This window comes from Corvus cornix, chromosome Z, assembly GCF_000738735.6.
Source record: "Corvus cornix cornix isolate S_Up_H32 chromosome Z, ASM73873v5, whole genome shotgun sequence".
In the NCBI taxonomy this organism is placed as follows: Eukaryota; Metazoa; Chordata; class Aves; order Passeriformes; family Corvidae; genus Corvus; species Corvus cornix.
In genome coordinates this window covers 24,508,592-24,530,568 of record NC_046357.1, presented here as the reverse complement: position 1 = coordinate 24,530,568, position 21,977 = coordinate 24,508,592, and the positions used below count along the sequence as shown (strand labels likewise).

The 21,977-nt window shown below is 40.9% G+C and overlaps 1 protein-coding gene and 1 long non-coding RNA gene across 2 annotated transcripts in view; both read right to left on the bottom strand.

Moving 5' to 3' along the window:
* Positions 1 to 21,977, bottom strand: part of LOC109146432 — a 1,056,471-nt gene that overhangs the window by 935,707 nt on the left and 98,787 nt on the right. The gene's annotated exons all lie outside the window — the stretch shown is intronic.
* On the bottom strand, positions 1,131 to 19,367 carry LOC109146439. Its single transcript, XR_002048428.3, has 3 exons — positions 19,258 to 19,367; positions 7,758 to 7,903; positions 1,131 to 1,521 (listed from the first exon to the last, which is right to left on the bottom strand). It is a non-coding gene; the product is annotated as an uncharacterized LOC109146439 (long non-coding RNA).

Below are 21,977 nucleotides of genomic sequence, written 5' to 3'. Positions count from 1 at the left end.
TGAGGGCTGTTAATGAGTCAAAGAGACAAAAAGATCCAGTTCAAGGTTGGAAGCAGAGATGTTTCTTTGGGAGGCCACACCGGGGAGTAGGCGTAGGCCTGTGTCCTGCTGAAACTGCTTCTCTGTTAAACCATTCAAATTGCATCCTCCAGGATAAAATGGACTGCTTGCAGAAGATCTCCAAAGCTGATGGACAGAGGAGGGCTGCTGGTTACTGGTTTACAGCAGCCTGCCCCAAAGCCACCAGGTCAGGGGATATGTCTCATGGTATTGGGCGATTGAGGATGGAGACAGCAGGGGAAGCCAACACTGCTATTAGGTCACAGAGAAAAGGGGTGGCAGGGCTGTGACCTGAAAGCCAGGCTAAGGCAGCAGTGGGCTTCTGAGCAGGGAGAATTGCTATACCAGTACTGTCAAAGGCTTTCTGCACAGCACATTCTGGTGATTCCGAGTTTGTAATGGTTCTGGCTATCTGTCCAAAAATGTTCTTATGAAACTTGGATAGAAGCTGTTTTTTGGGACAAATGGGTGCATTGGCCTGCTTCAGACTGCTTTGCAGAGTCAGAATATCATGACAACAGGTGATACACTCTCAGCAATTCAGCACACAGTTTTGTCCCCTGCTGTGTGGTCCTAGCATTTTTTTCACAGGAATGCATGCTGTGATACTGATGTCACAGTCCAGGAAATGAAACATATTAATGATTATAGTGGCACATGTGAAAATGAGTAGCACAAACCTCCTGTTGCTTGCAGAAGAATAAGCAGGGAGCTTGGTTTTTGGCTTACTCAGGTGAATGAACAGTGTTGTTGAAGTGGGAGAGTAATAGATGCAGGTGGTAGAATAGTTTAACAGCACTAAATTATTCAGGAATGTTGATTCTGTTCCAGCAGCTTGTTAGCTAAAGATGTTTGGGAAAATTAGCATTCCCTCAAAAAATCTGCCAACATAGATTTACCTGAGAAGAGCTCTTTGAAAAGAAGGGTTTTTAAAAAAATTTTTGGACACTTGGAAGGTGTTTCCTGGTGGACTGATTCTTTCCACAAAATAGGACAAAAGGGGAGGAGGAACTGACTCTTATGGGAGTTGGTTTTTTATGTACTTTATTGATGCACCCTGGTGTTTCACTGAATGTTGCTAAGGCAAAATTCCTGTGCTTAAAATGAATTTTATTATTTTAAAAAGTATAGAATTATACTCTATTATGGATTGATGGATGCATGTATTAATTGATTGTAAAAATAAACTGATGAATAAACTGAAGAAGTAGAATCAATCCAGTGATACAGATTGGAGAGACCCCTGGAGTTCTCTGGTCCCTTTTGCGGTCCAAAAGTCCCTTTTGGAGCAGGGCCATCTGATTCATGTTGCTTTGGGCTGCTGAGTTCAAATACCTGCAAGGCTGGAAACTTTACAAGTTCTCTGGGCTCCTGTGCTGGTGTTTGACCACTTTCATGGTGACCAGAGGTCTCTTTTTCCCCATCTGGGGTGAGTCTGGCTCTTCCTTCTCCACACATTTCCTGGAGGTAGTTGCAAAAATTCACCATCACCCAAATGATTATACAATTTTACAGGTCTTCTATATTTTTCATTCTTCCAGATTTGCACTGAACACCTTTGCTAGGGTGCCTGTGGATTTGTATCTTTTCTCAAAAAGGGGAAAAATAACAATTTTCTGATAACTAGTCCAAAGATCATCTTGTGAAACCAATGGTAAAAAAATGAAAGTCTTAATCTTTAGGTGATTTTTTTCCCCTGGTGATTTGCCAAATCATGTTAGCTAAAGCATGGCCAAAATATCTCACTATGTCTGAGAAAAGACAATGGAGTAGCATTTGCCAGCTGCTGTGTAAGGACACTGACTTTTGTGCAGCTTAAAGAAAAAATGGAATATCAGCTATCTGGGGAAAAAAGGAATATCTGATGGGTTAGGCAGTAGATAGGTTATGAACGAGCTCTCATTTCAGGGTGGTTTTTTTCTAATCCTGGTTGACTCCCTGGAGATATTATTTTCTCAGTAGCAACTCTTCTCTGCCATGATTATTGCTTTAGTGTTGCCCCTAGTTTTGGTTTAATTCATGGCAATTTATTGTTTAACTATCTTAAAACTGGAGTGACCGTTCATCACAGCTGGGACATAGAGCAGCTTTCCTGGACACGTTAAACTTCTTTTCTTCAGTTTCCACTGGCAAACAGGGATATCTATTTTAAAAATTTCTTTAAAAATCTATCACTACAAAAGCTGGGGAAGGCAATGCTGCAACTCATGATTTTGCTGAAAGCAGGTGCCTCACAATATATAAAAGAGAAAAAAAAGGCTCTGTCACATTGGCAGTGACACCAAAAACACTGCTGCATGGCCAGAGCTGAGAAGTACCAGGTGTCTTCAAATCAATACCCAGAGGCCCCACCTTCCTTCTGTTTGGTTCCCTGATTTTAAAAAACTCTTCCTCCTTTCTTTGAGGAATCCAGTCCATGTCTTCTTTGTGCTCCATCCCTTTTGAAAACGAGTTCTCACAAACTCTGAAAAACAACTTCTAACTGAAATTAAAGCATTGGAAGATGGCGGTTTTGGGTTATATATCAGGAGGAAATTATTGACCATGAGGGTGATGAGATGCTGGCACAAGTTTCCCAGAGAAGCTGTGAATGCTTCATCCCTGAAAGTGTTCAGGGCTCTGAGCAGCCTGTCCTAGTGGAAGGTATCCCTGCCCACGGCAGGGAGCTGGAACTAGATGGTCTTTTAAGATCCCTTCCAACCCAAACCATTCTGTGACTCTATGATTCCAAACATCTTCTGAAGTCAGGGCTTTCATCCCCCAAAATAACATTCTCTAGTGGAAATCATTTGTTGACAGTCAAGCAAATCCTCATCAAACAATTTCAAACACACTTTCTTTTTCTTAGGAAGGACTGATGTTATCATCAAGGTCTGGTAATTGCTATTAGCACATGAATGCCACAGCTTGAGTGTGACATACACATATTATATCATTTTAAAATTTCACAGCTCTAAACACACTTGTGTGTTTTGGGTTTATTCATTCCCTGAGCTACGTGATGTGTGTCGCCTCTAGCTTTCTCCTCTCTGTAGTTTTACTGGTTATTAGATTTTTTTGCATCATAAATTTAACACTTATTTTTTCTAAACTGTGAGCAGTGTGTCTTAATATATGGACTTTTAACTGTTCTGACAGAATTTCAGGTATCTGATAGCTAGTGAGTGGGAATAAAATGAATTTGTTAAACCTGAGAGAGTCAGCGAGAAAAACCCACCTAGATGCTAAAAGAAATGAGTGTTGTCTTTCTGTGAAACATTATTTTGTTTTGTTGGTAGAACTGATGAATAAACTGTCAAAACTCTTTCGTGCCTTACCATGTGGTTCCCAGAATAAGTAATTCTTTTAGAGGACAAATTATTCATTCACATTTCTGGCATTTCAGAAGTCTAGCTCTGTTTTCTGGATGCAGTGAAAACCTCCAAAATACCTTTGTCTGGGTGAGCCTTGCTGATTTTTAGCAGACAGCTTGAAAACAGCAGATTGCAATTTTTTATTTTGTGATCATATGCAAAGTATCTCTTGATGTCTCCCTTATGTCCCTGTTGTTCACAGGGGTTTTCAGATCCCCTGAATAGCTCAGGACAGATATTTCTTTATCTCAGGAGTGCATGCCAGGGAGAAGAGGAGCAGAATGTCACTTTACCCTGACAGCTTGTGCAGGCACAAAGGCTGTCAGGGAGGAAAGGAGATTGTTGCTCTGCTGAGACTTGAAATGGCTGTAGCCCAACTTTGTGGAAGTGACCCACAGCCGGGTATCTATTCCCTATCCAAATGCAAGTGCAAACAAGGTGGCTTCAAGTTTTTTTCTCAAGGCCCTCCATAAGGACCTCTGCTGTTTCAGCAATGGAAAGCACTTACCGTGGCACAGACAGACAGAAAGAGGGGAAACTGCCATCCTGAAGATGCCTGTGACAGTGAATGGAATGCAAAACTGGCAGATGTCCAGTGCTGTGCAGATATCATAGAATCATAGTTTAATTTGGGGTTGGGAGGTACCTCTAACATGCTTGCTGTGAGCATTGACATCATCAACCAGACAGCATCATCAGCTTGCTCAGAGTCCCATCCAATCTGACTGGGAATGTTTCCAAGGATGGGGTCAAGGATATCCTACCATGATTTATCCCACTAATGTCCACCTCAGTGCTAGCTTTTAGAAAACAGAGACTGACCCATGAGGTGCAATCATCCTTTCACCAGCTATTGCAGGAAAGGTTTTGAACAGCTGTGCAGAAGAAAAAGAACTTCTTTCCTTATAGCTAATCATGCCATTAATGTCATCACCACTCTGACTAATCGTCTCCAAAACTAGCAAAAGTTACCCCACTTTAGTCTGGGAAGGGGAGAATATTTGGAAGTAATATAAAATAGTGAAGTTTAAAGCAATACATGTCATCCTAGTGTTCTTGAACTGTCCATGCTACCATGTGCAGAACAACCTGCCTTCCAGAGGACAGTTCCTTTAAAATATAAGCTTTTCTGGATTTGTAGTATCTAAAGCAGGTGGACTGGATATATCCTGGGTGTCATCCCCCTTGCCTCCTGCTGTTTCTGCATGGATACATGTCATCTGTCTCTGTTTCTGTGTACGGATGTATTGCACTGCAGCTTTAAGTGACAGGTTCATCCTCTCCCAATAATTCTTAACAGACTGGTTCTAAAAATACTTTCTTGTCTTAGAGTAAGTAAAATCCAATTAAGTAAGTGATAAGAAGAAAAACAATTTTTTACCACCCTGCCAGAACGAATTAATTTTTGTTGGAGCGTGTGTGTCAGAGCAATAAGCAAACATTTGTCACTGGCCCATCAGTTGCATACAAACTGCTTGGCACAGTGGTAGCCAGCATAAGCAACAAAGAAGGTTGCTTGGGCAAAACTTTGCCTGACCTCCACAGGTACTTACGTAACGTTCCCTGCGACCCATTCTCCTGCACCATTCAAAAGGGAAGGATTCCTCCAGTTCCTTCCACTTGGCAAAGCCTTCTGTCTCAATATACCACCAGATAGAAAACAATTTTTGTTTTTGAGGATGAGTTGTCAGTGGTATAAATGCACTGTGCCAGACTCATAAGGAATGTTTGTCAGAAAACAGCATCTCCAGTCACTTTTCATCCATTGCAGAGTTACTCATGATGTTTAGAGAAATGAGGGGATGTTTTAGCTTCTTTACATCTTTTGTGTAAACCTCTCTCTGAGGGCAAACATCTCAGGAGTCACTAGTGCCTTTTGGGAGGCTGATGGGCCAGCTGGTGTACCAGGACTGTAACTCACATTGCACAGGTCCAGGGTGGTCACAGGCTGGACATGGCAACAAGGCGGGTGAGCCAAAACCATGGGTTCAATTTCAGCCAAATCTGAAATTTAATAATGGAAAGTATCACAGTGTCATTCCGTTACTTGCCCTGGTGCAAATTCAGCAACAGCATGAGTAGCTGCCAGGTCTGATTCCTCAGTCAGTTTGCCAATTTTCCAATTCCCAGCACATGCAGGACATGCTGGGTGAATTTTCATAGAAAATTTTTTTTGTTTCTTTGCTTATCAACCTGTTTGGTTCTTCTGGGGTTTTTTTGTTTGTTGGGTTTTTTTTCCCTTTTCTGCTCAAAATGGCATTAGGAGTGGTATTTAAATGAGTAGCATGAGAGTCAAATTGTGAGTGAAGAACAGGCATCGAAGAGTGACAAGAAAAACGTGTTAAGCTATAAGCAGTACCTGGCAATTTTCACCAGGAGAAGTACAGCATGTGAATGCATTATTCATCTCCAGCCACAAAGGATGCAGAGAGTATATCAGTAATTTACAGCTTGCAAGGAGACGACACAGCCGGCTTCTGTTTTGACACATCAGGCTGCCAAATTTAACAAATTGGCAGTAAGGTGTTTTTTATCTAAGATTTTTACACTAAATTAATTAGCAATTACATTACACTGTTCTTGCACTCTACTGAACTTGTAAGAAGTGAGAGGTGCCCTGGATGATTTCGTGCCGGAGGAGCCTGTGCATTCTCTGGGAGTAACATAATCATCCTGCTACCACGAGTCATGTTTGGGACTACATCTACCAGTTAACTGTAACTGTGCAAAACCTGTTTTGACTAGCTGCATCCTTTGGGAAAAACACAAGGTTTGAAGGTTCAAATCTCTTGCCTTTGCCTAATAGACTTCCTCAGAGAATGTTCACTTCTCTCTTTCGAAGAAAATTTTCTGCCACCTTGCCCTTCTTGAATAGGACTAAGCACATTTCTAAAAACCTTCCAAACATATTTGTAGACCACACATAAAACAGTTTTCTCATATTCAAAAACCTAAAGTTCTTGCACTGTGTTGTTTTACAGGTGGCACAAACACATCTAAAATGTAAATGTCTGTGTATAACAATATCATAAATAGCTGTCAAAAGAATTAGGTATTTGGATTGCACAAAAACATGGAGACAGCAAAGTAGGAAATCTTAATGACTTACAAAGTATAGATCCACACATTTAAAAATCTGTTGGGTTTTGCCAAACTAGTGACCAAGCTGCTATGCTGTCTGCTGGAATTAGTCTGATTGCACTCCATATCCTTATTTGATGCCTCTCTCAATTCTCATAAGGAAGCACAGATTCCTCTTCTGTAATTAAGGACAGAATTGTGTCCTGGAGCTGATGCTGCAGTAGAGGCCTGAATGATCACAAGATAAGCTAAAGAAATGGTAATACTGATGGTAATGCAGCATTACATATGGCAATACTGACACTGGAAGGTGTTTATGGGCTTTTCTTTGCATATTTTATCAGATGCTCCAGCTAAATACTGAATTAATTCTTCAAAGATATATATTATACTGCTCATATGACTAATTATCAATCTACAGTCTGTTGCATGAAGATTTTTTCTCCTATATTAACTTATGACAGAAATATTTTAAGTCTAGCACCAAAAGAGGCTACTTGGGGCTATTTCATGCTGGTAAAGGAAGGAAAACAGTTACCCAGCCATAACTATAGCTGTGTCTGTACGAATGTGGACCTTTTCTTGAGTAAACTGTGTTTATAGCACAAGCTGTGATTTAGCTTACAAGAGTGGTAGTAAAAGAGTGCTTCCTTACAGGCAGCTGGGAAGGTGAGGCGCAGCATTCTTGATGGTTAGTAAATACTTGAACTTCCTTTGCCCAAATCTGCTTCACAGCAGTATGAGACAGAACAGGAAATGCACTTCAGGGTAATTACAATACTTTCTGAGTGATTAAAGTGATTCTGCTTTTGACCTTTGGCCTTTCATGTTGTCACACTCTTCACAGTGTGCTAATAATCTCGCAAAAATTCATGGCTTGTCATGTCTCATTGCTTGAGCAAGGTATGCCATGTCGTGTATTGAAATTATAATTATGCTGTTCTGTGCTGTGAAATTGTAAAACCTGAAAGCTTGACCCCCAGATTAGTGATCTCAAAGGAGCCCCAAGAAAGAATTTCCTCTGGACAGATGACTTTCTTTTCTCCAAATGACAACAAAACTGCCCGGTTCCAGTTCCGTGCACACTCATATATCCCTCCCTCAGGTCTTCCAAAAGGAATTTTTATACTGCAGTGGGTTTCTTTTGTTTTGTCTGTGCTTTTTTTTTGTTTGTTGGGGTTTTTTGTTAATTAAGAAAGTGAAGTAAAGTGTGGAATAACTGCATAAAGCAATCACAGGCTACATATCTTTTAAAAATCTTACCTGGTTTTCCCTAAAAACATTGCTCCTTCAGTGCTCTTCTCTCCTGTTGACAGAGGTGGGTTCAAGCACAGAGGTCCAGGAGTCTTTAGAAAAGGCCAGATGCTGAAAATATGTTGAAGACAGAGAAGTAGCAGGGAAAACATGGCCTGAAAAATGCAGACAGGAATTCCCACTGACCTCCTGCAGGTGCCAATTCATGAGAAAGCCTTACTGGACATCCCAGCAAAGATCATTATAAGATGGAACAAATCATGAGCTTTTCTGGGCTGGTTCACTTGGGTTTCATTCCTTGGGATCTGGCTGGTGTCATGACAATGTATGACTGTGATTCTGAATTTTCTGGATGTTCTTGAGCATGGCCAGAACCTAAGTACCTTCACAGCTGCTCACTCACCCATGGATTGGGGAGAAATTTGAAGGAAGGCAAAAGCACTCATGCATTGAGTGAGAAGTGGAGCAAAAGCTGTATGCACCAGGAAAGCAAAGAATGGATTTATTCACTACTTCCCATTGGCAGGCAGAAGTTCAGCAACTTGCTGGACAGTAGATGTGATGGCTGCTTGACAAGTGGAGGACAAAGGCCATAAGCATGAATTTTGTTGCTTCCTCCTCTTTTCCTTAAGATTTTATTGCAGATTACAACCTTCTACAGCCCAGAGTATTGCTGTGGTCAATGAACATCACCGTCCCAGCTATGTCCCCTGCCAACTTCTGGCCCAAGGGAGGATAAGGTAGCAACCCGAGGAGCAGAGAAAGCTCTGACCTTGTGCAAGCCCCATTTGGCAGCAGTCAAAACAGTCTGCTGTCAAGGACTTTATGGACCTTATGGACTGCTGTGAAGAAAATTACCTCTGTCCCAGCCAGACCCAGTACAATCTCCAGCTTCTCTTCTGTGTCATTTGCATCATGTTCAGGTCCTCCACTATCCAACAGATACTCGTCAGCCACCACCACTCTTCCTATCCTTTTTTCTACCTTCCTACCCTTTTTTCTATCTTCCTAAATCCTTCCCTTACTTTATGAACCAGCTTCATCAAATGTCCATAAACATCCACAGGCTTCATTTAGCCCATGGCTCAGGCTCCATCTGTTGTGGTGGTCACTCAGGACAGGAGACATTGTGTTGGAGTTTTTGGGCTGCAAAGCCAGCTCAGCTTGGGCTACCACTACACTTTCCCAGTTTCTTGAAAGCCTTGTCCTCCACTGGATTGAGTGGTTCCTGCTAGAGAGCCTTCTGTAACATGCAACTCAAACTGTGAGATAAAACAGTTTAAACATGCACCCATTGTATTGGGAGAGATCTGGTCTCTCCAGATAAATCTGGTCTACATAGGAAGAGGACTGGAAAAGCCATGACTGAAATTGTGACAGGCATCCCAAACTGTGGCAGTTGCAGTCTTTTACCTTCAGAAGATAAAATACTTCTACAGCGGAGGAAGAAGTCTCTTTCTCAACCCACAAAAGGTCTTCCAATAATTAAATAATTTAATTAATTAATTAATGAATTAATATTAAATGACAGCTTGGTATATATACCACTCCAGAAATAAATATTATGAAAAGTCACATACTTTTGTATGAAGCCAAGATCAGTAAGTGAATACTGCAAGCATTATATTGTTGTTAAATGTCAATATTTTCATTGATAACTACAGAACATATGACTATATAGCTATATGAATTTATTGTTCAAGAATTTCTGTTCATGATTTAAGAACCATAGAAATAAAAAATCAATGTAGCTTCTGCAAAATAAAACAGAAAAGAAATATTAAAAGTCATCAAAGACAATTAATTTATTCTAGGCTTCTTGTTTTCGATTAATGAGTTAAAAAGAATATCTGATAAATACAGAATTTAAAAATAGTGTAATCTGGAGTTGTTAGAATGGTAAGAAGTGTCAGGGTACACAGTCATATTAACTACTCCTGCTGATAATTTTAGTTATTAAACAAATATAAGAGTTTTATCTTCTTTTTTTCACAGTTGCTGAGTGTATAAGAATGAAACTTCTCAAGGACAGATGTGATTTGACTCATTCAGTCACTAACTGAAGTACATTATGAGTTTATAGACAGGTTTGTGGATACTGCACACAAACCTTTACCCCTAATTAGATTATACCAGAAGTAGATAATGGTTTTACGGTCTGCTTCTCATCGTCTTATTAAACAGAGCACCATATGGACTGGAAACAAGGTGCTTTCACATAATCCTGTATGGGGTCATATAATGGTTTGAAGAAGTCTGTGAGTTTCTCTTCAGAGGAACACATTAAAGAAGTTTGTGCTGATGCTATGATTATTCTGAAAAGCCCATATTTTCATTATCTTTCTAAATAGGAGTGTGCCACTCAAGATAGCCAGCAGCGAATGAGTCCCATGGATTCCAGCTGTTCTTGCCTTTCAGTTGTGTTAATGGGGGTGGAGAGGTTGGAGAATTGCTGTTGTCACTGCAATTGTAGCCACAATTGCATTACATGACACAGACTTTTTAAATATTTAAACAAAATACTTGATTTTTTTTAATTTAATGGAGACAATGTGACTGAAGGAACAGACTACCTTAGTTCCAGTATTTCACACCTCTTGGATGTTGGCATAAATAGCTTTGAGAAAGTGGAGTGACTGGGAAGACAAGGAAAGAAACCAGTCAAGCAGCTCCACCAGCCTCTCTCTTGGAACAGACTGTCAGTGCCAATAAACAAAATGCTTAATCATTCCTACCAGATCAGTTTTAGTCTCATCCTAAAATGTTCATACAGTGTTAGCTCTTATGGTCTCTGTTCTACTGATTTATGATGAGAGGATGTGTTTTTATTCCAAGAAAGTCTCCTTACAAGGCTTGATGAGCTCAGAATATTTGCTAATTGTTTCCGGCTCTGGAGGTGGGGAAGATGTAGTTTTAGTGGAGGCAAATCAGAATATGACTCTTATAGCAAAGTGAGAGGACAACACTTAGTTTTTGTAGTCACTCTTGCAAGCAAAAAGAACTTAAGGGTTTTTCTGGGAACCAAATCTTTCTTAAGCCAGGGACATAGAGCTCATGTGCGACTGCATTGTAAAAGTAAGCATGCCTTCTGCGAAATTGTGTCTCAGTGGGGCTTGAGCCTTGCTGATTAACACACCTGGTGCAGGTAGCTAGGTGTGCAGCTGCAGTTCGAGCTCTAGGTTGTGCCCTGGATGGGGGAAAATGGCTGGAGCTCCAGGCAAGGAGAGGGGAATCAGGGCTGAGCCTTTGCACAAGGGGCATGGGCACCTGGAGCACTGGCCAGTGAAGGACAGAGGACCCCAGACACAAAATCACTACTGGAACAGATGTGCAGACTGTGAGGGTATAAAATTCTGGGGATGCCTTTACTGGGGGTCCCTCCCTGGAGGTACCAGCTCAAGCTGTTGTTTATTGTGTTGCTGATCACAGTTAAATGAATTAAAGGAGCCAGGTGTCTGGGACTCTGCTGGTGGGAAAGCTGGGGTTGAGCCAGTAAGAGGAACTTACTGAGAAACTTGTCTGACTGTTTGAGAATGTTCAGAGGATCAAGTGGGGCACTTGTCAAATCACTGGAGCCACCAGTGCACAGGGGCTTCAGTCCCAGCAGTGACAGTCTGGGGTGGTGTGGATGTGACTCCATTTCCCATTTTTTTTCTGGCTGCAGGTTCAAACCTTATTCTTCCCCTCTCTTATTTCCCCAAACTTCTCTGAGCTACAGCTATTTTTAAATACTGTGCTGTCCGTGAGCAGAGTGTCTCCACTCCTACCTTTTAAATTTTTATTAGTCTATTAATCAAATTCAGAAAAAGTTGGGAGAAAGTGACTACCTGGTTTGAAAATCAAAAGTGCATCTGTGAAATTATAACTTCCTGACAAAGAGGAAGAAGTTGACATTTTTTAGTCTTTTCAAGTGAAGATTTTGGCACAGGGCCTCATGTTCACTATATCATTTCATTAAAGGTGGCCTACTTACATCAAGAGCTGTTCAAGGTTTTCATTCAAGTTTTGTTCCCCAAAAATATTTCTAAACCTCATGCAAAAGGAAAACCCATTCTCTAATTGTGTATTGAAGATTTTTTTCCTCAGATCTCAGAGCTGGCTTTGTACATGGATGATAAGCCCTAAGCTATTTTTGGATGAGAGAAAGGCTCTTTAGACAAGCTTTTCACATTGGTGTGACTATTGTGTGTAATCTTATACACAGAAAAATACTTGTATGCCATATTCTGGCATTTTGCTATGATTGACTTGAAATACGTAAGATTATCACTCTTGTATAAATCATATTACATTTATGAGTAAATACTACTATAGAAGTGCAGGTGCCTACAGAGTATAAACACACCCAGCTATCCCCCTCCAGTGTTTTGACTGTAAAAGAAGCAGGAGGTCAGTATTGTGGAGTATTCTAAAAACAATGTAAAAATGAAAGCAGTAATTTATTAAAAACTATAAAACATTTATGGATGCTGGCAAAAAATTTAGAGTCCATATGGAATTCTCCTAAGGAAGATAAAAGAAACTTAGAGGAGTATGTATAGAAATCTTATTCTTTTCTTTTGGTAGAAGTGGATAAATTCTGTGGGATTTTGGAATAAATGTCATCAGAAATGTCACTATGTATGTGCATTACTTTAAGGGTTGTATTGTTCTAGCTCCACTCATGAAAGATGGGTATTTTTATTCTTCCCTGAAGTTTTGATTTGTGAAATACAAATGCTTTAGGTAAGTGGATTCTTGAACCATGGTAACGCACACTACAAAAGCGTAGGTTCTTCTGGCAAGGAAATTGAAGCGCCTCTAGCTACAATAGATAAAATTACTGCTCTTGAGTGGATGGGTTTCTGAAACTTGCCAGACAACATTCTAAACCTTTCTTTATGTCTTAGTTAAATTCACTCACCTTGAGCAGCTGATTGATGCTTTCTGTTGTATTTTCAAGAAATCCCAGTGGTAAAAGATAGGAATTTCTGTTTCCTAATCTTCTAAAGACCATGATAAAACCTAATGTGTATACTTCAATATTTCTCCAAAGCCAGTTACAGGCTGACTTTTAAAGTGAGATATGTAGAATTTTAATGTAGCTAAATCTAATTTTATATTTCTTAACATTTTCTAGAAGCTGAACCCTTTGCAACATAGATATGTGCATGATGCGGAAACAACTTATTAATAAGTCAGTAACAGAGCCAAGAATGAAATGCAAACTAATTGCTCAAACTGCTCTAATTGCTAAATGAAAGCTCTTCCCTACTATGGAAAATGTACAGATGGAGAGGCAATTGTAGTAGCATCTCTCTGTAGGGCAAACAAAATGCATCAGATGCACACGCTTGGGGTCAAGCAATATCATTATCTTTCTTGTGGTGTGTGCTAGTTGAGATGCAGTCCTGTTCCTTTTTTCCAGGAAAAATGGCCAATCTTATCATTACACTACCAATTTCTAATGCACTGTCTTTTTTTCAAGTACATAATCAGAAGGTCAAATGGCATGGCACTCAACAAGCCTACTCCACTTAATTCATTCTTCAGAGTAAATCAAGTGGGATTGTCTTTAAAGGAAAAAATGCTTGCCATGGCTTCTGAAAACCCTCAATAGTTTTCAGCAGTTCTTGAATCCAGCTGCAAGACCAACAGTCATTAATAATCAGCAGTAAACAAAATGTCTCATCTGTTTTTCCAGTGGGTGTTTTAAGAACTGACAGATTTATGTGCATGTTGTTAATCTCTTCCCCAAGCCCTTCTTCAGTTTTCTCTAATGGTTTCCCCTCCATTTCCTTCTGTCTTTTGGTAACGAGATGTGACTCAGGACTTTAAAAAAAACCCAAACCAGTTAAAGGTCAATAGACACCAAGTCAATTAAAAAAGAGACTTAACAGCCAAATACCTCTGCTGGACTTTCTAATTAAATATTACACATTGTTTTGTACTGTGTGTATGAAAACAGTGTAGGAATGAGAAAGAGATTAGCCATGAACTGGCACCTACAGGGCCTCTGAGTAATGAGAGCCATACTGAGCCTCCGCAGCCCCAGAAACTGGTGGGCTTGGCCAGAACTTCATAGTGCAAGTCATACCACCCCCCTCAAAACTCATGCATTTGTTTTGGGGAAGCTGTTTTGCCATGCTGTCCTTGGCCAGCTATGTTGTCTTGCAAGGATTGCTTAGATACCCCTGTTAAACCACTCTTCATTGAGATTACAGCCCAGATTGCTGGAAAACATTGACCCAGAGGGTCTTTGACCAAAATATCAACAAAAGTTCCACAAGCCCGTGCTTAATACAAGGAAGGATTACAGCTAATCATGATTTACCTGTAGAAGATATGGAATAATAAAGTGAAGTACGAATAAAAACATCTAAAATCTGAAAATGTGGCTTGAAAGCAGAAGAAAGAAATTATCCTTTTGTGATTCCCATGCATGCGTTTTCTGGTTCTAAGCTACAGCCAATATTTAATAAGTAGTAGAGGTATTATTCTATGGAAAGTCAAGACCATAAGAACTTACATTTAATTTACTTCCTCTTGGGACATAGGTACCAAGTGAACTTAGCCTACAACTTATTTAAACTTTAAAATTCATTCTTACTGTGCTCCGTGAAAGTGAGAAATGCCAGTGGCCCCTGAGATTACAGAATCTTCTGGTGACATTGACTGTACAGTGCATGATAAAATGCAATATTTTCCTGTTTTTCTTCATTTCAAAGAATAAAAATTCTGCTGTCATTTGCAGAAGAATTTTGTGGGAGTTAATTAATTAAATGTTAATAGACTTACTGTTGTTTTTCAAACAAATCTGTATTTTTTAATGAATTCACTATTGTTGCAGAAACATCAAACCAGAGAAGAGTTTGATCCACATTTTTTTGGTAAAGCTCAGATCACTTAAAAAGCTTTAGATTATAATAATCAGCTTATGAATTTGCAGAACTGTTAATACCATCTTTTCTGCAAATCTGAGGAGGACAGATCTTTTCTTAATCTTGTGCTTTCTTTCAGCTTTTCTAGTTGGGGATCCATATTTCAGGCAGACTTTTCTTTTGCTTTCACACAAATTCATTGATACTAGCACCACTTTCCCCACTAGAGAAAGGTTGAAGGTCTCCAGGTTATATACCTATGAATTTATATCCATATCTAGCAAGCCAGAAGGATATTGGACCTTCCTACCCATTCAGCTTTGTTGGAGACAGTTAGGGCTGCACATCTCCCAGGGTGCTGGCAGTGCCACCACTGAAGTTTCTGCCTGTGCCAGAAGTCAAACTGACCCTTTCTTTGAAATAGAGAAGGATTCAGTGCAGGTAGACTCCTGTCTGGTCCTCAGATTGGTTGAGTTCTGGGGCTCTGGATAGGAGTGTTGGTTCCACTTCTAGCTGCAGATCCTGCAGAATATGGCAGTTGAACAGCTACTGCGATTCTGCAGTTTAGATACAGCCAGGTTCTGCAGTTGTTTTGTTTTTATTACTTTGGGTTATTCATCATTTTAGTTAGTGAGACACTGCAGGAGCTGACAGCTATTCTTTGATATGCCACATGTCATTATTTATAGGCAGTTGTATTCTGACACAGCCTATACAGCTATATCCCTATATAGCCTACAAAATTAAAATAGAAAGAAAAACATCAGTACCTTGAAAATGCTTCCTACATTTATTTTTGAAGTGCTGGAGACTGTGGATCAAAAAGTCAGTGTCAGGAAACCACTAAAATAGGACAAGCCACAATTTCAGGTCTAATGCATCCCTAAGATTGATATGAAGATGTTTTTCATTCTTTTTTTTTTTCTTTTTTTTTTAAATCAGTGTTGTAGAGTGGAAAGAATGAAAACTTTGCATGAGAAAATTCTTAAGTTCCTGACAGTTATGGATTCAGGGTGGCGTCAGACAGAAGCGTTGTCCAAAGTTAAGGCAACCCTTCTTACATGTTGTGCTGTGTGATGTGTCAGAGTTACTGTGCTCCTGCAGTGTGTCCCTGATGAGGAGATCTGGGCTCAAACTGATGCATTTCCTTTGCAACTGGATTCATTTGGCTGTTTTCACTTCACTTTCTGCCACCAAGGCAAGAAAAGGGTAGCTCCCCTTGAGGCATTTTTGTGTCTTGCCCATGAGGCAACACTGAAATGTGGCTAGGAGTGATTGAATTCTGCTGAAAGAGCAATCTGTTCCAGCACCCACATGTGGAAGCCACTCTGGTGCTCGATGGTTCACAGTTCAACCCAAGTTTTCTACGAAAACTGTGAATAATTTTTTGTTGCTATGTAGTCACTTCCTCTGCTTCTTCTGCAAGAAAGGATTATTGGCTACAGAAATCCATCTCTATTTTCTAGGGATCCCTGGGAGTGTTCTGGGTCACACTGGACAGGGCTTTAAACAACCTGATCTAGGGGAAGTGTTCCTGTTTATGACAGAAGTATTGCAACAACATGATATTTATCATCTATCTACCAGGATATAACAAGTCTGTTCTTTCCCGCTTCAAATATCCCTTTAATTTTGATATGTTTATGATTATTATGCTATTTAATACTTTTTAAAGAGTGATGTTTTGTAACTTTTTTTGAAAAAAGACATGGGAGGAGAGTCATCAGTCTTTAGAAGGGCATTTCCTCACTTGTACATCTTCGCTGCATGTCCCAAGGCAGTGGTTTGCTATGTGAAGATGACTGGGAAAGGTCAGAAATTAAGATTGTCTTGTTAAAATCTCTGGCTGGAGCAAGTTAATGTTCTTTGTATGCAGGTTGCAGAATGCCATAGGCAACTCTGGATTTTGTGACAAGAATTCAGTTTTACACTGCCCCTACTCTGTGTTGAATCATGTGGGATAAAGTTGCTTTTGGCTGGTACTGAGCTGCTTTGCCAAGTAAGGAAGGAGTATTGAACCAAGGGCTGGAGGAGCTGCTGCACAGTTGGGATTGAGGCTTTCTGTGCAACAAGAGGGTTTTCTCCAATGCCTTCCTGCCCCTGGTTAGCTCACTCAATCTTCTCTGCAAGTTTTGGCACTCAAAGTCTCCACACAAACGGTTGTACTCAGGTTGAACTTGCTCTGTCTTAAGGTGGGTAGGAATGATTTTCCAAAGAAAGATTGGTTCGTGCTAAAAAACTGTTATGCATCAGGAATTGTGTAGCCAGCAGGACCAGGGCAGTGATCATCTCCTTGTACTGGCTCTGGCGAGCCTGCACATCGAATGCTGAGTTTAGTTTTGGGCCACTCACCACAAGAAAGACATTGAGGGGCTGGAGCATGTCCAGAGAAGGGTGAGGGAGCTGGGGAAGGAGCTGGAGCACAAGTCTGGTGAGGAGCAGCTGAGGGAGCTGGGGTTGGTTGGCCTGGAGAAAAAGAGGCTCAGGTGGGACCTTCTTGCTCTCTGCTACTCCCTGACAGGAGGTTGTAGTCAGGTGGGGGTCAGCCTCTTCAGTTAACAAGTGACTGGACAAGAGGAAACTGTTTGGGTATTATAAAAAAATTTACCAAAAGTGTTTTCAAGCACTGGAACAGGCTGCTGAGGCCAGTGATGAAGTCACTGTTGCTGGAGTTATTTAGAAAATGTGTAAAAGTGTCACTTGGCCACACGGTTTAATGGTGAAGATGGCAGGGTTAAGGTTAACAGTTAGACTTGATGAACTTAGAGGTCTTTTCCAACCTTAACAATTCTGTGGTTCTGTGATTTATCCACCTGTCTAGATACTTTGTTCTGATGTGAATCAATCTGCATTAACTGTTCCTACCTGCATTTAGCTCTACTGCTTCAGAGGAGAAGCCACTGCCTGTTCACTCTCTTATTTTACAAGGTTAATTTGACTGACCAGATACGGCCATCTGAAGAGTGTTAAATGTAATTTCAGTCTGACTAAAAGTTAATTCCCATGTCTACGAACATCTTACTACGGGAGCTCAGAGCACCTGGATGTTGCCATGCAGACTCTCAGGAAGGTCCTATTCCCTTCGCAAAGCTCGCTTGGCTCCATGCTGTCAGAGATGGGAGTAATGACAGCTTAAGCACGGATAACATGCATGTAGCTGCCATTTCTCTCCATAGTGCTCCCTCATGGCCAGACTACTGTGGCATCACTGGCTGCTGCTGAGTGCAGGCATGTATTGAGTGGAACCATCACACAAGCAGTAAACGCTTTGCTCCAGACCTGGCTTGGCTGGTGTATGGGTTCCTTGAGTGGGAGCTTCAATGCCTTGGGGCAAACGTGGGAATTTGCACTCAATTCACTTTCTCTGCCAAAGACTTTGAAATTCTTATGAGGCTGTAGGATAGCAGTGATCCTCATGCAAATTAAAACAAGATGTTAAAAGTCAGCAGAGAGGCACTTTTAGATACAGAACTCTTGCAGAGTAGGAAGAAATTTTTCATGTTTTCACTTGGCAGACAAGGCCAAGGGTTTGCTTCACAGTTCATCACTCAACTACTGTCTTTCATTGACATAGTACCAATGTTGCTCAGGACTTTGACATGCCTCTTTAATGTAAGTCAGTCTAAATAATCTCTTGAGAGATGCCAAGGGTGAAGTTGGTGAACATGAAGTTTATAGGAATGAAATAATCTATTTGCTGAGAAATGCTGTGGAAGTAAATCAAATGGGAACATTTGCAATTTGTAAGATTTAGGAGCTAGGTCAAGGCAGGCAGGGATTTAATTTAATTCTTTGACTGTAAGTCTTAGATCAAAAGAGATGTTTCTCTCAGTCCAAGATTAAAGATCCCATCTTCTAAGTAAGATTTAGTGTTTGCCAGTGATAAGTGAAATAGAGATCAACAATAGGAGCTGTGGGAGGATGGTTGGAGACATACTCGTGGTTATTTTCAGAAAGGTGTGTGGCAGAATGAAAGAGTGACCCAGATTTTCAAGTGTGGATTGACAAGTCAAACTGACTTAAATTCCAGAATCACAGAATATGCTGCGTTGGAAGGGACTCACCAGAATCATAGAGTTCAACTCCTGGACCTGCACAGGACTGTCCCCCAGAGTAAGAGAGACCTCAACAAATTAGAGAGATGGGAAATCACCAACCATATGGAGTTCAACAAAGGAAAGTGCCAGATTCTGCCCCTGGGGTGGGGCAACCCTGAATGTACAGACAGACGGAATAAGAGGCTGGAAGGCAGTGTCATGGAAAGGGACCTGGGGGTCCTGGTCCATGGAAAGTTGGATATGAATCAGCAGTGCCCTGGCAGCCCTGGGAGCCCTGGCAGCCAGGAGGGCCAACCATGTCCTGGGGGACATCAGGCCCAGCAACGCCAGCTGGTCAAGGGAGGGGATTGTCCTGCTCTGCTCTGCACTGGGGTGGCCTCACCTCAAGTGCTGGGGGCAGTTTGGGGCACTACAATATAAGAAAGACATTCAGCTATCAGAGAGTGTTTAAAGGAGGCCATGAGAATGGTGAAGGGCCTTGAGGGAAAGCCATGTGAGGAAAGGCTGGTGGCACTTGGTCTGTTCAGCCTGGAGGAGTCTGAGGAGAGACCTCTCTGGGATCTGCGGGGAAGAGGAGGGGCAGACACTTACCTCTTCTCTGTGGAGACCAGGGTCAGGACCAAAAGCAATGGACTGAAGTTGTGTCAGGGGAGGTTTAGGCTGGATATCAAGAAAAGGTTCTTCCCCCACATGTTGGTTGGGCTCTGGAACAGGCTCTCCAGGGAAGTGGTCACAGGACCAAGCTTGATATGCAGCCCTCTGTTCTGCTTTCCTTCCCTAGTTCCTCTGCTGACTGTGCTGCACACTTAGTGTGCAGCTTGTGGAGCCAGCGTGGCTGAGCTGATGCCATTGACCTGCTCAGCAGACAGATCACTGATATTGCTCCTGTACTTGCCTTACAGGGACTAGTTCTGGTAAGCTGAATTGCAGCATTCTGCAAGTGGAAAGCTGAGCCACTCTTCCCACAGCAATTCATTTAACCGTGTCCCTATTTATTGCAACAAGGATCCCTTCCTGCTGCAGCAGTGCCTACAGCAGTGATGGCACCGACAGAAGACAATGCCCCTTGAGTGGAGCAATGGCACAATGTGAATGCTGATTTAGGATGTCAGGTTCTCCCTTGTCTCTTACTGTAGCCCAGTGGAGTTCTCTGCCTATAACTGCTCTGGTAGGTTGCTGGGACAGTTTCGTTAAAGGTTCACCTTTGCGAGTCTGTTTAGCAGTCTTGTGGTTGTTTCCTCACACCTCCCAGCCCTAAGAGCCAATTTCTGTAAGCAGATTTGATATTCGTGATGAAACACAGCAATATGTTACACACACACACACATACTCTATGCATATATAAAAATACATATACGTCTGTATATATATATTTATGTTCATCTGTATATATACACACTCATGGGTGGGGGAAAACTAATCTGGGGGCTCCTACTTATGAGCACACATACACACATATTTATGGCCTCCTGGCTTTTCTTGGTGCATTGTATTTGACACTGAGCTTCACAGATAAGAAGTGCAGGACATCTGGGAGTAAAACTGTGATTGGTCTTCTTTGGAGTGATTTCATCTCTTCTCACTCTGCAGATTTTTATGGTTTTCAGTTAAAATTTAGTTATACCAAAGACTTGGGCAAAAACCTTTGTTGTAACAGTTGCTATTTGATAAAGAGCAACCTTTTGAGTAGGGTTTCCCCATATTTTCATCTCAGCAGTTCTCTGAAGAATTTCTGATGTGTATTTTTGCTCAGAAAATGGAAAAAAAGAAACATATAAGCCCTACTAGTAGCAAACTAATTTTTTATTAAATATCTTGGGGTAGGGGTCTGTTCAACTCTTACTCAGAACAAAGAGTTTAGCTGCATCTTCTAATGCATAATGCAAGAATTATTATTGCCTTGCACTTCACTGAAGCAGTAACAAATGCATCCATTTTAACTTACTTATGTGAATCCACTGATTTCCCAGGAATTTTATGCAAGTTCAAATCGTCTGAGAAAAACTGCATGTTATCAGCTCTTCCTCTTTCAGGCTTTGTTCCTTTATTTCTGCGGATTCACTGGGTTCACCTTCATCATTTACTGTATGAAACTGAAGTTACCTCTAATCATGTCAGAAAGATTCCCATCCCATTATATTTTTTTTCAGTTGTCTGGGGAGTTCTCTGAACAGTTTGGGACAATCTTGTTATTATTGACTGTCCCTCCCACTGAAGAAATTCTGAAATATTTCACCTTTGTGCCAAGGTACAAATAAAGATTTGTCAAAGAAATAAAACCAATTTCTCTTTCTAAATACAAATTCTGTTTCTAAATAGAGATTATATGTGGTGGGGACTACACACTTTCTTAAATAAACATATAAAGCTGCATATGGTCAAATCTAACTTGTAAACATTTTTCTTACATTTTTATGTAAACATAAAATCTAACATGTAAACATTTAAACAAATCTAACTTGTAAACAAGAAGAAAGTGAATTCTAATTTCATTATCTTGAAACTGCTGATAAAACATCTGCAATGGAACGTGCTGGGATGAATTAGTTCAGTAACACTTCCTGTTTCATTAGGATGATTTAAGCCTGCAACAAATGTCATGGCATTAACATTTTATGCCTAGGCATGAAGAAATGGCTGCTGGAAGAACCAACAGCCTTTGTAAAAGTCAGCACTTTCTGTCTGTCTTCATGAGACCACTGGTCACACTGCAATATTAAATTACGACTTTGCTAGGAGAATTATGTCCTGTGTGTGCTGTTTCTCCTGGGCATCTGCCCAATTCAAGAATGAAACTGCCAACAGATGTGATAACAATTGCCTATCACCATGCTTGGGTATGGTTCAAACATCCATTTCATTTGGCAGATATTCCTAATAAGCCCCCTCAGGGCAAGTAGCCTTTTAATAATAGCATTTTCCCTTTGAATTTGCCAGAGAGACCTGCCCTAACATATTGTTTGTGCAGTAGTAGATACTGATTCATGATTCCTTCTTGCTTTCTGCCTGCCTCTGCTCAGTCCTTCTCTAGCCAGGTGGTGAGGACACACTCTTCCCATCCAGAACTCACCACAGGTCTGTCCCCTTTTCAAGCCCAGTCTGAATTTACAGGGACTATGCTTGCACTGCCAATCCCCCTGCCCACACAGCTGAAAAGACTACAACTTCCTCTTCTACCAGTTGGTACCACGAATTTTTATTAGATTTTTGTCATCAATCTTTACTTCCAAGGAACAATGACAACAGAAAGAGCTGACTCATTCAGACTTCAACAAAAAAACATTGCTGATTTTAAACCCACAGCAAAAGTC